The following is a 14735-nucleotide window of genomic DNA, read 5'->3' on the forward strand; positions in this document are numbered from 1 at the left end:
TCCCATCATCCCTAGTTAACAGGACCAGTGGGCAGGGATGATGGGAATTGTAGTCTCAAAACATCTGGAGGGCCAAGTTTGCCTATGTCTGGGCTAGCCTGTGCTTTGATGGGAGGTCCTGTCTTGATTCCATCCACAGGCTTGGCCCTCAATGGTTTCACAGTGCAGGGCTATACAGTGGTACCTCGGGTTACATACGTTTCAGGTTACATATGCTTCAGGTTACAGACTCCGCTAATCCAGAAATAGTGCTTCAGGTAAATAACTTTGCTTCAGGATGAGAACCGAAATCGTGCTCCGGTGGCGCGGCAGCAGCGGGAGGCCCCATTAGCTCATAATGGTGCTTCAGGTTAAGAACAGTTTCAGGTTAAGTACAGACCTCCGGAACGAATTAAGTACTTAACCTGAGGTACCACTGTATTTTATGGCTCCCCAGTTGCGGAACTCCATTCCATTGCAGGTATGATCAATCCCCTCACTTTTTGTTGTCATTTCAATTAATAAGAAGAGCCCTAATAGATCCAGACAGAAGCACATCTAGTACAGCATCCCATTTTCACAGGCCTGCTGGAAGCATATGGGGAACCCACAAACAGGACCTGAGTGCAACGGCACCTTGTGTTGCCCAGCAATGGTTCTGCTGAAGACATAACTGTTCCATTCAGCATTTGGAGACAGATTAGGTATTTGAGCGCCCTGTTAGCTGTACACCACCCAGGGACTCTTGGTTAAAGGACAGTTTAAATAAATCATCTGACGTGTGTAATTTGGGGAGGGGGGGCATATAGGGAAGGAAATCCTCAATGTGGTTTCCGCAACATCAACATCAAGAAAAAACCTCTCTCTAGCTCTCAAGAATTCTGAGTACGACAACAAAGAAAACCTTGAGTGAATAATGTAGTGTAATTTAAGACTGCTGGAGTTTCTTAAAAGTGACAGGTGCTTGTGTCAATCTGGTAGCTAGACTACAATAGTCCATATTAACGGAGAGCTTTTGCATTAACTAGTCTTATAAAGTGAACATGCTTAATATCAACAGGCGAACAACTAAGGTGCTTTGTAGATATGTGTCAGACTACACAGGAAAAGGTGTCTTGACACTTTTCGTAACAAAGCACCTCATAAGTCTCTAGTACTTTAGTAATATGTGGAAATCCAGTAACATTGTAATTCCCAATTGACAGCTATGTATAAAGCATTATCTAGAAAAGAGCATTAAAGAATCCCAGCAAATGGAGACTGTTGACAGGCTCTCACCTGAGGAAGAAATAAAAATATTGGAGCTGGATTTGTCAAAAGAGCTCCTTCATTTTTGGAACAGTGTTTTGTGAGTGGCAGGAGGGAAAATTTTGTCATTGAACAGGTTACAACTGAAATTTGAGGTCTGCCACTATCCCAAGGGGTAAAACATATTGGCTCCCAACAATGAGAAATAGCTTAATCTGAGATTATCTAGCCCTAAATTGCCCCAGCTAGAGATATGATAGAACCAAGATTGGTAAATAGCTTAATCTGATCCAATTCAGTTCTATGGAATACTCAGGGGAGTGGCAGGGCCAATCCCTTCCTCGCCCCACAAAATATGAGTCCCCAACTCCCTCCCCTCCTTGTCAGAGTCTTTCCTCCCACACCCCATGATCTTACTCACTAACATCTCTGCTGGCTTTGTAGATGGAAATAGTGGTAATGAAAGCCCTTCCCCTTCCAGTGCCCAACACACTGATGTGCAAGTAGACCTGGTAAATATAAGCATGCTAAATACCAAAATAGGAAGAGATCTCCCTCTTTTCTCTCTTCATTTTCACTTGCTAACACCAGAGCAGCCTCAGGAACAAAGTTGGTTGGCGGAATGTGCATAGCTGGAAAATAAGCATTGAGTAATAAAGTGTGTCTTGTATTTGACACATCACATATTTGCTTTCTATTGGTGTATTACTAGCCCTCAAGGTTCATATTTCTGAGCCAGGAAATACAATTTTCAGTGACATTCTTATTAAAAACTAAGCCAGTACAATTTAGAAAATGAGGATACCAATAAAGATAATGTGAGGAAGAAGTTGAGGGCAAAGCCAGTGGTAGCATCTAGCTGCTGTGCCTCCCTGTTGATGGCTTGGATACAGGAATTGTGAGGTCCAGAAGGGGAATATCATGACAATGACTAATCTAGGTGTATGCTCTTAGACCACAGCACTGACGTTAAGGCTTGGCAGCAGGTGTCAAAGGGAGGAAGGGTTGGCTCAGAGCATTACAGCTGCTGTGTGTTTGCTTGAACATATAGGAAGTATTAAAGTACAGGGCCCGAAACAAGTTGAGTCCATGATTTCTTAAGGACTACCTGATCACTCCCAGTTATTCAGAGCAGTTTTTGTTGACTTAGATGCACAGTTCATAATGACGAGGAGCCATGCTTTCAGTTTCATGGGCCCAAGCCCATCACAGTCCCTCCTGACTGAGTATAGACAGGCATTCCTCCTTGCTAAACTTCAGGTGAAGGGCAATGACTTTCTGGTTCCAGCATGCATTTTAATGCAGTGCTCATGTTTATGCTCAATTCTATGGTAGTGGTGGTGGTGGTGCTGGTTGTTGTTGTTGTTAATTGATCTACTGAGAGAAGCTGTGGCCCAATATAAATGGAGATTTGCCCTAATCACTGAAGTAGAGGGCATATAACACAAAGGCAAAGAAACAGTCCATATTTACTGAATCTGCAAATTCCTTGCTATGAAGACTCAGAAGACTTTAAGGACTTGTTTGATTACTGGCAAGACTGGGAAATGGTTCTGGCCTCCATTAGGAAGTGCCACCACCCTAAGGCTTGACCCTACTTTATTTCCTTCTCACACTTCCATATGTATGTGGCCTATTACTTCCAAAAAGAAATGAACCAGTGGTTTCAGGTTAAGGTTGTCTATGCATTCCAGCAGGAAGTTACGAGACACACACTGACTGGAAACAAAGCAGTGAAGCATTATGTTAACCTCAAAACTTTTGCAGGGCAGGGAATATTGAAATAAGAATCACATATAATCACCCTGATATCATCACAAGCACATACAGTATTATCGTGGCTGCACAATAGAAAGGATGCCTGGCCATGGATGGTGGTTGGGAGCAATGAGGCTGGATAGGAATTTGCGATAAAATCTTAGAGCTCAATCAGAGCATGAATTCTTAAACACTGTTGTTTTGCCAGTGAGGTATTAACACAGGCCAGAGAGAAGATTACAAAAGGAATAAGATGTCTGGAGGGATTTGAAAGATGAATATTTTCAGTTAACCACTTAGTTTTTTTTCTTCCTTTCATACATTTAAATTTTGTAATAATCCAGCACTCACTGATAGAGTCTTGTTTCCTGTGTCTTTGGCAAACAAACATTGCTAGATGTTTGTTCTGATGTGAATATTTTTGCAGGATTTCCTCCCCTCCCTGTGCTGTTATTGTCTGATTTATGTATATCGGCAAAGTCAGGGGAAAGTCACAGATTCTTTCTTCTCACTATTACTTTCTTACCGTGAGCACCGCTTTCTGTCCTGTATCTTTGATGTACTGGGTGCTTGATATTGCTGGCAATATAAATCCTTGCTTCAATCTTATTTACATAGACAGAAGTTATGTAGTGACAAGGTCCCTTCAAGGCTTGAATGGTTTGTTAATAACATGTACTAAATAGCATCTGGTATCAATCTTGTCCTGCAGACATGCCTGTAGTGATTTAAAGCTTTCATTCTTTGAATTCAAAATCTAATTTTTAATGCACTTTTTGTCAGCTGTCTTTGCACCTTTTAAATGAGATTCTGTCATCTTGACATACTCCCAGATAAATTGAAATTTAACTAGGGGGGAAAATGGAGGTAAAATTGCATAGAATATTACCCGCCCACATCAGTCTATACTGTACAACTATATTGAAACTAGCTGTTTGTTATTTCCCTGCCCCCTGTTTATGCTATTCTTTATCCTGAGATAATAGTCCCTGACTTAATTTCAATCTTTGGTTTTACTGGTTCGATGAGTGACTCAGAGGTTGTTGTAAGTTGAAAGAGACAACAACCTCTAGCCTTACATCACCTTTCTTCCATTTTAAAATAAAGAATATTGAATGTTATACTTTATTACATAGGACAAAGGCTATATAATCTTGAGATTAGCACCAGGGAAATTATAATCTAGGAGATGGTTATTAATTAAAAACAAACGCATGTACACCCACACCCCCACACCCCACTGCTGATTTCAGCACCATTACTTAGGGGTAAGGATTGAAGAGAAAATTGATTCTGTTTATGTTTTGTTGTGAACCTACTGAATTTGCACTTTCTAAAACAATACGAGAACTAAGAAAGAGTAATCATCACAGAATCATAGCACTGTAGAGATGGAAGAATTCATACTTCTCTGAATTTTATGATGCAGTTCTCTAATGAAAATATGTTCACAAATATGAATATAATAGGGGGAAGCATTACTAAAAAGGAATATACCAGTGACAATATATGGAAAAGGAAAAGTGTTATATTAGAGCAAGCATCTTTCAAAAGTTAGGAGAAATGCACAATGAAATGCTAATGAATCTTCGCAAGGACTAATAAATAAATAAAATAAAATGGATTCAGAACCATGGAGAACTGAACTGCTGGACAAATGAGAAACTGAGAGAAATAAAACATGACAGATTCATGCAACCCTACTTAGGATCCCCTAAATCAGGCATGGCCAAACTTGGCCCTCCAGATGTTTTGGAAATACAACTCCCATCATCCCTTGCTAACAGGACCAGTGGTCAGGGATGATGGGAATTGTAGTCTCAAAACATACGGAGGGCCAAGTCTGGCCATGCCTGCCCTAAATAGAGTTGGATGAATCTGTATTTTTTAAAAAAAATTCCCTCAGTCCTGTATAAGAAAGAAAGGTCCTATCTAGTCCAGCATCCTGTTATCACATTGGTCAACCACATGCTTATGCAAAGCCCACAAGCAGGACCTGAGTGCAACAGCCCTCTCCCCACTTATAATTCCCAGCAGCAGGTATACATAGGCATGCTGCCTCCAGCAGTAGAGGCAGAATATGTGTCTGTGGCAGCTTGCATAACAATTGTCTGTGTTGGATGCTCACTCATAAAGCACAGCATCAAGAAGAGATCTACGTTGCACTAGGTGGAGCCACAGCCAGCCCTGAATTTTCATCTTTCATTTTTTTTTTTAAAGCTAGGGGCAAGGGAAACTACACAACTAGTGTTCTACCAAATTGTTTTCCAAGAAGAAAAGTTGCTCCCATCTTTCACTGATCAGACCAATAAGCGCAAAGTCACTGGGATAACAGACAACATGATACCACTAAAAGAAGAAGCTACTCTTGCATTTTATCCTCCTATATGATAATAGTGGACAAGCTTGGAGGAGGGAGGGGAACCCCAATATTTGCGGAAGCATGAAGAACCGTAAAAGGAGGGAGGAGCCCCAGAAACAGCTAAATAAGAACTGTTTCGAGAGGGGTGAAGCAGAAAAGAATCAAAGAACTATTGAGGAGGGATGTAATGTAGTATCCTAGATAAGGACCTTCAACAGCCCACCCATGAGACAAGGTGAGGTGACTACCTCAGGTGGCAGACTCCTCAGAGACAGCCTTCAAGGAATCAATTGCCTGCTGCCACAGCAACAGCTGTGGTGCTCTGCTTGGATGTTGGATCTGCTGCCTCCTCTGCAGTCCTCTTTGCCATCTCTACAGCAGCCTATTGGTGAATAGGAGTCACCGCTGGTATCCTCCTACCCTCCCCCCCCTTGTTCCTGTTGTAGGTCTTGTTGTAGGTCCTTGCTGGCTGGGAAGGGAGGACATCATTTTGTGCTTTGCTTCAGGTGCCAAAATGTATTGGGCCAGCCCAGGAGCACTGAATTTTTTTCTTGCAGGCCTCACTTATTTTATTTATCTTCATTGCAAGTAAATAATTTTAGCCCTCTTAGGCCACATAGATCTAGATGTTCTGCAATTATTCATTACCTCCCCATCACAACATTTCTGGTTATCTGCCCAGGCAGAGCAGTGGTGAGCTAGGGTGAGGTTTTTGTTGTGGTAGGAGCAAGTTTGAATGCAATGAGTTGGGAGGTACCCAAAGAGTCATCTAGTCCAACCCCTGCAGTGCAGGAGTATTTTTTTAATATTGCTGATGGACCCAATGGCTTTGGCACAGTCTGACCTTCTTCTCTTAGCCTATGACTTCCTACATCCTGCAAGAGGAACAATCAAGTTTCATTCAACGTTAAGTGAGCCAAATCTCTCAGAATAACCTTTTTCTAAGAAAAATCTGTTGGAAAATTTCACTCCCCCCCCCAAATGCCTCCCTGACCACAAATAATATGGTTTTTTTTAAGAGGCTAGTTTACATTCTGCCCTACAAAGAATTGCTAGCAGAATCACTACAGTTGTAAAATGTGTTGGCAGTTATAGGCGAGTAGAACGGATATAAATTTGCAGTCAATACCCTTGCAGTGTTGTACTGCATTTGTGATTCATGTCATTCATGACTGATTTATATTTCACTGAATCCTCTTCTTCCCCACTCATGACACATCCCACCCCATCTAAATGCACTCCTGCTTATTTATTTATACACTGAATTACTTTATCAAAGCACAAGGTGGTTCTGAGTTCATTTCTCATCCAGCCACTGACCAGACCCTGACCAGATTAGTTTCAGCACTCTGTGCCTTCATACTATGTCTAAGGAGCTGGGAAAGACTTCCTGTTGCTTTCCTTCCCTTTTTTAGTTCACATTTTCAGGAGCGCCACTTTCACTTACCACCTTTTCCTCACAATGTTTCTGTCTTTTGAAAAAGGAGCAGGAATATGAAAACACAGCTCCCTGTTATATAGCTAGAAATGGCTGACCCCACACTGGGCTAAGGTCAGTGGGACAAAAAGAGATGATGAATGGAGTCACAAAAAACCAACAACCCAGCTGCCGAATGTGACAGAATTTGACAAATCACTTCGGCATGATCGCCAAAGTGGAGACAAACAAATAGCTATTCCTGCATGTAGGAGGAATGTTGGCATGGGGAAATGACTGAATGGGTGGCACCTTATCAACTTAACCTCTTCTCTCTCTTTTTGTTACATAAAAATGATGCTCCAAAGCAAATCACTGCCAAATCTGTAAAAATCTAAGGATGGCTGAGAACCTGAGAAGCTTTAAGGCACCCTGATTAAATTTGTGGCCAAGTGATCTATTAAATATAAAAAAACGAGAATTGTTTGTCTTGCACTCAATGGACACAATTCAACAAGGAGTTAACCATGCTGAAACTCACAGATTTTAATAGGCTTACTTCTGTGTTGGTTTAGGGAGAATTTGCGGCAGCTTAGGCATTTCAAAAAGTAAACCCAGACGTTTTACTTTGGTGCCCTTTGCAGATTGTGTAGCTCTCATCATCTGAGGCCCTTGTTCATGTGCCTCCTCTGCAAGTAATCCAGAGGGTAGCAACATGAGAGCAGGCCTTTTATGTGGTGGCTCCCCCTTGTGGAATGCTCGCCTGGTGCCTTTGTTACATATCTGTAGGTGCCAGGCAAAACCATTCCTCTTCTACCAGGCCTTTTAAAGTGTGTGTAGGGTATTGTTTTTGTTTGTTACTATGTTATGTACTTTTGTGTTTTTATATTGTAAGCATCTCTGTGATCCTCAGACCCAAAGGAGATCAATATATGTTTGAAAGATTGTCTTTCCCCTTCCCCAGACCTTTCTTAATATTTCACCCCGCTCTCATTCAGCCCTCCAAGTATGATGGATATGACTCAGGATGGAGGAGGAATCCACTGGGGGCTCAATAGTAATTATTGGGGAAGCCACCAGTTGGCCCTTGGAACTGTACTTCACCTATCCGCAATGTTGGGTGCTTTGACTTTCTCTCAATGTATGTACTTACCGTATTTGGTCTGTGACAATACTGAACTATATGGATCAATGGTCTGATTCAGTGTAAGGTGGCTTCCTAAATTCCTAACCACATTGTCTTCTTTTATTTTAAGGATGGGTGCATTAGGCATTGATTGGCTGGGGCAAGTCATTTTTGCATTAGTTGATTACCGAAAAAGCAACACACATTTCTGTAACAAACCACCAATACAGTTGACCCACACCTAGATGGTGTTTGGCTCCCAGCAGTTTTCGATACATGAGAATACTCTTATCAATCTGCTGTGCCTAAAGCAATCTTCCAGTGGTTTTCTGACTACAAAGATAAAGGAGCTTAAAAAGCTAAAGAGGCTGAGAACTAAGTTATTGCCATGTTCACTCATAAATACAGAGCTTTCTTAAGTAATATACCACCAATCACCTTGCAGTGCTCCAGAAAGCTATCTGCTAGGCACTCTGGTCCTACCTGTCTGGCCCATATTTCTTCCATGGCACCATTAAATACACTGAGCCTTTCTTATCACGATATTTGTGCCATTTTAATAGCTTGAGGATTGCCCAAGAGACCCTGTGATTCAAACATCTTTATATCTGATCTCAACTTTGGTCAATTTAAGCATCCTTTGGGGTAGCAGAAAGGGGACTAAGATGGTAAAGGCTGAGATGGTGACAGTTATAGGTAATGAAATAATAGCCATCTGTGAGCTAAGGGAGCTATATTTTTGTTCTCCCTTGATAACTTTCCACAGAACAAATATAAGGTTGATTATTTGTATCCAGTCATAAGACCCTCACAAAGAAAGTTTAACAGTATGAAGCAATACAAGGTAACATCAACAGACGTTAACTTGAACCCAGATAAACCACACATAAACAGACTAAAGATGCTGAATGTCTTTGGCTTTTAAAGTGTATGTGTGTGTGTGGGGGGGGGGGTATTACACTTTTTTTTACAAATATGAAAAAGAAATATTAAAAAATAAAATGGAAAGGAATACAATATGCAAATCTGTTTAAAATTATGTAAAACCTAAATAAATGAAAGAGAATTCTTAAACTTCAAATTCTGAAATCTCCTTGGCAAGATACCGTATTCCCTCCTAAGATTTTTTTTTCTCCTCACTAGTTACCACTGATAGAAAATGCACAGTCTTCTTGGTTGTATATTTCTCTTGCCTACCCTGTAAATAAATTGCAGATTCCCCTTCTATCCCTAAAATTTGTTCCAAGCATAAGTGAAATTCCAGCTGCTCTGCCATACTATTCAGAGGAATCACAATGCCAGTACTGAATTTCTCATATTGCAATTGGTCCTGTGCTAAAAAACCAAAAAAAACCTCTTTTGTGTTATTTTCTACCCTCGCCCATAAATTAGTGGAGAAACAAATTGTTTGCAAATTGTGCATTGTGTACACTGACTGGCAGCAGCTCTCCAGGATTTCAGACAGTTAAAATGGGTACCCTTTTTGTGCTTGGTCTGGATTGAGACTTCAGTATGGTGATAAGACTTGACCCTAACCCCTCCCTCCCACCCACCCACCAGAATCAGCCTCCTGACCCACTATCTGCAGCTACCACCACCCCAGTTGTAAACTGTGTGAATGAAGTCACATTTATTTTGCTGGGCCCCAACCCAACTTGTCTCTCAATGTTGTTGTAAAAGAATACATATTGTACATATATGCTCTGAAAGAAGTGCAGTGTTTTTGTTTTGTTTTTTATATATGTGTGTGTATTACTGGTTGCATGACACCGTGTTGCTGGAGATGGTTGAATCAGCTGGTTGTAAATGATGCTTCATGCTGCAAGGGACTTTTTGTAGATCAGACTTTGTTGTTGTTGTTTAGTCATTTAGTTGTGTCCGACTCTTCATGCCTCCCGCAGTTTGGTCAGACTCATGTTTGTAGCTTTGAGAACACTGTCCAACCATCTCGTCCTCTGTCGTCCCCTTCTCCTTGTGCCCTCCATCTTTCCCAACATCAGGGTCTTTTCCAGGGAGTCTTCTCTTCTCATGAGGTGGCCAAAGTATTGGAGCCTCAGTTTCAGGATCTGAGATCCTCAACCAATCATTTGTCACAAAGTTAAAAAAAATAAAAAATCAGACTTTACTTTGTGACAAATGATTGGTTGAGGATTAGCTGTGTTATAGGTATGGTTGGTGGGAATGGCTGAGTGAGGTTTTTTTTTATGGAAAGGTGTTAAGGATATGGTAGGAGATACTATTGAAGGTTTTGTGGGTGCAGCTTCTATTTCCATTATTTTGTTTGGCTGCTAATTACATTTTATATGCAGGTGTTTTATTTATTGTATTTTCATATTTGTTTTTTTCTTTCTTGTAATTTTTTAAAAAATGTTTAAGATAATGTTTTGTATTCCTGTCAGTTTAAATGAAGAATACATAAACTGCTCCTATTTTACAGATGGGAAAATGAAACCAAGGAAGCTCTTACAGGGCCATACATATTCACTCACATGTTGAATATATCTTTTGACTATACTTTCATGTAGTATTATCTGAAATTTTATCCCATCCTAATAATCTATCAATGGCTAAATTGCTCTGGGGCGTGGTGAGTCTAATATTTCATTATGCAAGGGTACGTTCAGCTCCTGCTTGAAGTAAAATTTGCCTCAATAGGCATGTCCTGAAAGCAAAGCAATTGTTGACTATTTGTTTATTTTATAAAGACCTGCTACTGTCTGTGAATATGATGAGCTTATGAAAGCTGCCCACCCCAAATAAACCCATTTGTTTAAAGTAGTTCCACATACTTCAAAAGTATTTCAGCCTCAAATCTCGGCATTAATGTCTTTTCCCTAAGTTTTATGCTAAGCCTCTTTAGTTCAACAATGGAAACATTTAACTTCACAGTTTGACAGAGCAATGTATTTGCAATGCCATAGATGACTGTGTCATTCATTATCATTAAATTAAAACAGTTTCTGGGAAGCACTGCATGAGGTGTTAGCAATAAAGTCCTTTTCTCTCCCTTTTCTTCCAACTTTTTAAAAATGTTGATTTCCTTGTCATGAATTGGTAGAGCCATAAGAATAAAAGCCCTGCTGGATCAGACCAAAGGCCCATCTAGTCCATCATTCTTTTCTCACAATAGCCAACCAGATGCCTTTGGAATCCCATTTCCCTTTGCAAAGTTAAACAATGTGAGATTCTATTAATAGACATTGATTAACACTGAGAAGAAGCTTGGTATATCAGGCCTATAGGAACATAGGGAGCTGCTTTATTCTGAGCCAGACCATTGGTCCATATAGCTCAGTATTGTTTACACTGATTGGCAACAGCTCTCCAGTGTTTCAGCCCTAGCTGGAGATACTGGGAATTGAACCTGAGACCTTCTGCATCCAGAGTGGATGCTCTACCACCAAGGTATAGTCCCTTACCTATGCCACCTGTACTATGCAGCTATCTCTGGGAAGCCCAGAAGCAGCATAGCTCTCCCTTTCTCAGCCCCCATAGGTCAAAGGAGATGCCATTCTGGTAAGTGTGATCTGATTGGTTGCTACCTGTTCATCCTTCCCTGCAGTTCAGCAATTGCTTGCCTATTCTGGGTCTTGAGCAACCTGCCGAGGCAAGCCAGGAACCAGAAGCTAGAAGTAAAGGGCTGAAGTACAGGTCAGGACTAAGGATACACTAAGCCAAAAGCTGAGACCAACTTGCAAATTAGGACTAAGGGACAAATCAAGAGGCAAGGTTAAGGAAAAATGAATGACTGGGAAATAATTAACAGTAATGACTAGTGTGTCCATTGGGGTCAGTAGGACAAAAGCTGGGAAGGCAGCAAGGAGTAGGTGGAGCCACAGCTAATAATGGAATTATCTAATTCTAGGTTTGTTACCATCCTACTCCCTGTTGAATTACACAAGGGCAAAACTGATAATAAGGAGGCTGTCTCTGAACAAACGCCGGCTCCCTCGGCCTGAAAGTGAGATGTGCACCGCAACCCCATAGTTGCCTTTGACTGGACTTAACCATCCAGGGGCCCTTTACCTTTTACACCCTGTTGAATTACACAAGGGCAAAATTGATAATAAGGAGGCAAAAGCTAACACCCAGGACCATCCCCTGAACTGGTTATCAGAAGGCAGGCAATTGGCGGTTGACTGAGGTTGATGAGTCAGTACCCTGTTTGCTTTAATGAAACAGCCTCCACTGATAATAAAAAATACAGGAACATACCAGAGATCAGGAAGACCTTGCTGAAGCAGAGCTCAGACAGAATGGAAAGACATTCTGCCCAGAAATGATCCAGTAATCAGACAGATTGGGCAAAGTCAGTCTAGGACCATAAAGTTCTTCATTTAGAAGCCACTATCTACCATTCAGTGGTTCACAACAGTTCCTGATACACCTGGAAGAGGTGAAGAACCCCCTGCTAACCATTATAGCAGGTTGTACCTAAATTCTATTTGAAGTGGACCCATTGAAAGCAAAGACATGGCTAACTTAGATCCATTAATTCCAATGGATCTGGTCTGAGGAGAACTTATTTGGATGCAGTCCACATGATATAATGTGCACAGTGTGTAGGCCCATAGGTACATAGGTTTGAATTGTATGGTATTGGGGGGGGGGAGAAGCATTTTGCAAATGAGACCTATACATGTTGCCTCATCATATGCTGTGGATAGGGGATGTACATTGTCATCTTAAGCAAATGGAGATTAGTTTTTGACCATGAAAATGTGAAAACTTGCCCTGGAGAGGGAGTTTCAACCTAATCATAGTGTTATGATTTCTGAGACATGGCACTGGGGACATCCAATTCATGGGCAACGTCCCCCCACTCCTGCATGTGGAGTATTGGGCTGTGTTTCTGTTGCAGGGCCTGTTATAAGTTCCAGAGAAAGTTAAATGCTTGGAAAGCTAAAAGCAAAGCAGAGATAACTCTTGTCAACTTTCCAAGCTGGGTAGAAAGTCTCAGAGCTAACAGTAACACAGTGAATCCTTTTTGCAGCCCTGGATTAGAAAACGAAAGTGGATTTTAAAACTATCTCAAGCCTTTGAAGGGATGCTCAGCATCTATGAAATGAACCGATTGGGGGAAGTTTTAAAAGGATTATACCAATGATTACACTGAAATGACACTGCCACTTAGAGACTGACTTGTAATATCTTGGAGGTTAAAGAAAAGGCAGCAGAGATAGAAAGTTGTTTTAGCACTAAAGGGCAGAAAAATTACAGTGTGAGAAGCTGAAACGTTAGGATTTCCACAAAGTTTGGAAAAGCACACGGGTTGCAAAAGTGGGTAAGTCAGAAATGGAATTATTGAATGCAGCGGGTATCATCATCATCATCATCATCACCATCATTTATATGAATGCCATTAAATGTTTGTATGGAATAAAACCAGTTTTTAAAAAGTCATTTAGAGCTTTCTACTAAACATTTTTGCTTGAAAGCACATCCCACTGAGATCAACTGGAAGCTTCCTGAGTAAAATGCTTACCATTAAAGCCCCAAGGATAGATGTTCTCCTGAACAAGCTCCACATAATTTGGCACATGCCTCATTGGGGAAGAGGGACATGGAATCTTATACTGCCTGGAATTTATGCTCTAAGGAAAATATATTCACATAGGCATCAGATGAAGAGCATTCTGAGAAGAGTGCTCCATAACTAGGGTGTCATCACCAAGAAGGCCTTTTCCTTAGTTGCCACCCACATCATGTCACTAGGTGGATGAATCTGGATAAGTGCCTCCAGTGCAGATATTTAGGTCTGGACCCCAAATTGCTCAGATGCACTTAGCCCCAAGATAATACTAGTGCTTTGTCCTGGGCCTGGAAATGGGCTGAAAGCCAATACATATTATTTTATTCAATATAAGAAACTTCTAACTGGAGGCATAATATAATAAACATAATACAAAATAAAACCACAGTTAAAACCGTTAACTTTAAATCATGAGGACTATAGCATGATGAAAATACAATGATACATTCCAGTAGGTGGCAGAGCAAGGTCAGGTGGTACCCGGCATGGAAAATTTCTTGTCACACCCATTGATTTTTTTTTTTTTGCCTGCAACAATGGTTTGACTTTATTTTTTTGGGGGGGGGGAGCCAGAGTTGTTGAGGCGTGCTGCAATGAGGAGCTTGCTGGCCGCCATACAGATGACCATTTCGGCAGCAGTAAGCCTGCACACGCCAAAACAACAGTGTCCCTCACAGCCGTTGACTGCCACACAGCATTTTGTCACTCGCCTCAGAGGTGGCACCCGGGGTGCACCACGCCCACCTTGTGATGCCTCTGATTCCAGTGCCTGGCAATAATCCTGCAGCACTATTCTGCACAAGCTGGTGTTTCTAGATCATTTTCAAAGGCAGACTCACATAAAAAGTATGTTATTTACTGCTGACCAGTCCACTGCAAGCTCCTTCACCCCAATATAAAACAGCCCAAAACATTTTTCTGAGGAAAATAACAAGGAACAAAAACACAAATATACAATTTTTCAATTTATTACTGGGGGGGGGGTCTCAAAAAATAATGATGATCCTGTGATGGATTCTCCAGATTCGGCAGGCTAATTCAAACACGCATACCAGAACTTGATGTCCACAGAATGAAGTGATGATGACTTGCATACATGATCCAATACTACACACTAAACTTTCTTATCTCCTCAGTCACAACACATTTCATGGGTGCTGCTTCACATATTCCACTGCTTCTCAAGAGAAGAGAAAGACAGTGATATATATATATATATATGTATGTATGAATTGGTCACTGGTTGCTTATAAGATTCTTCAAACTAGTTCAATTGCAGTAGCTGAATTCATGCCTAGATAATGACCTCACC

Source organism: Podarcis vaucheri, assembly GCF_965113315.1.
Source record: "Podarcis vaucheri genome assembly, chromosome: 7".
In the NCBI taxonomy this organism is placed as follows: Eukaryota; Metazoa; Chordata; class Lepidosauria; order Squamata; family Lacertidae; genus Podarcis; species Podarcis vaucheri.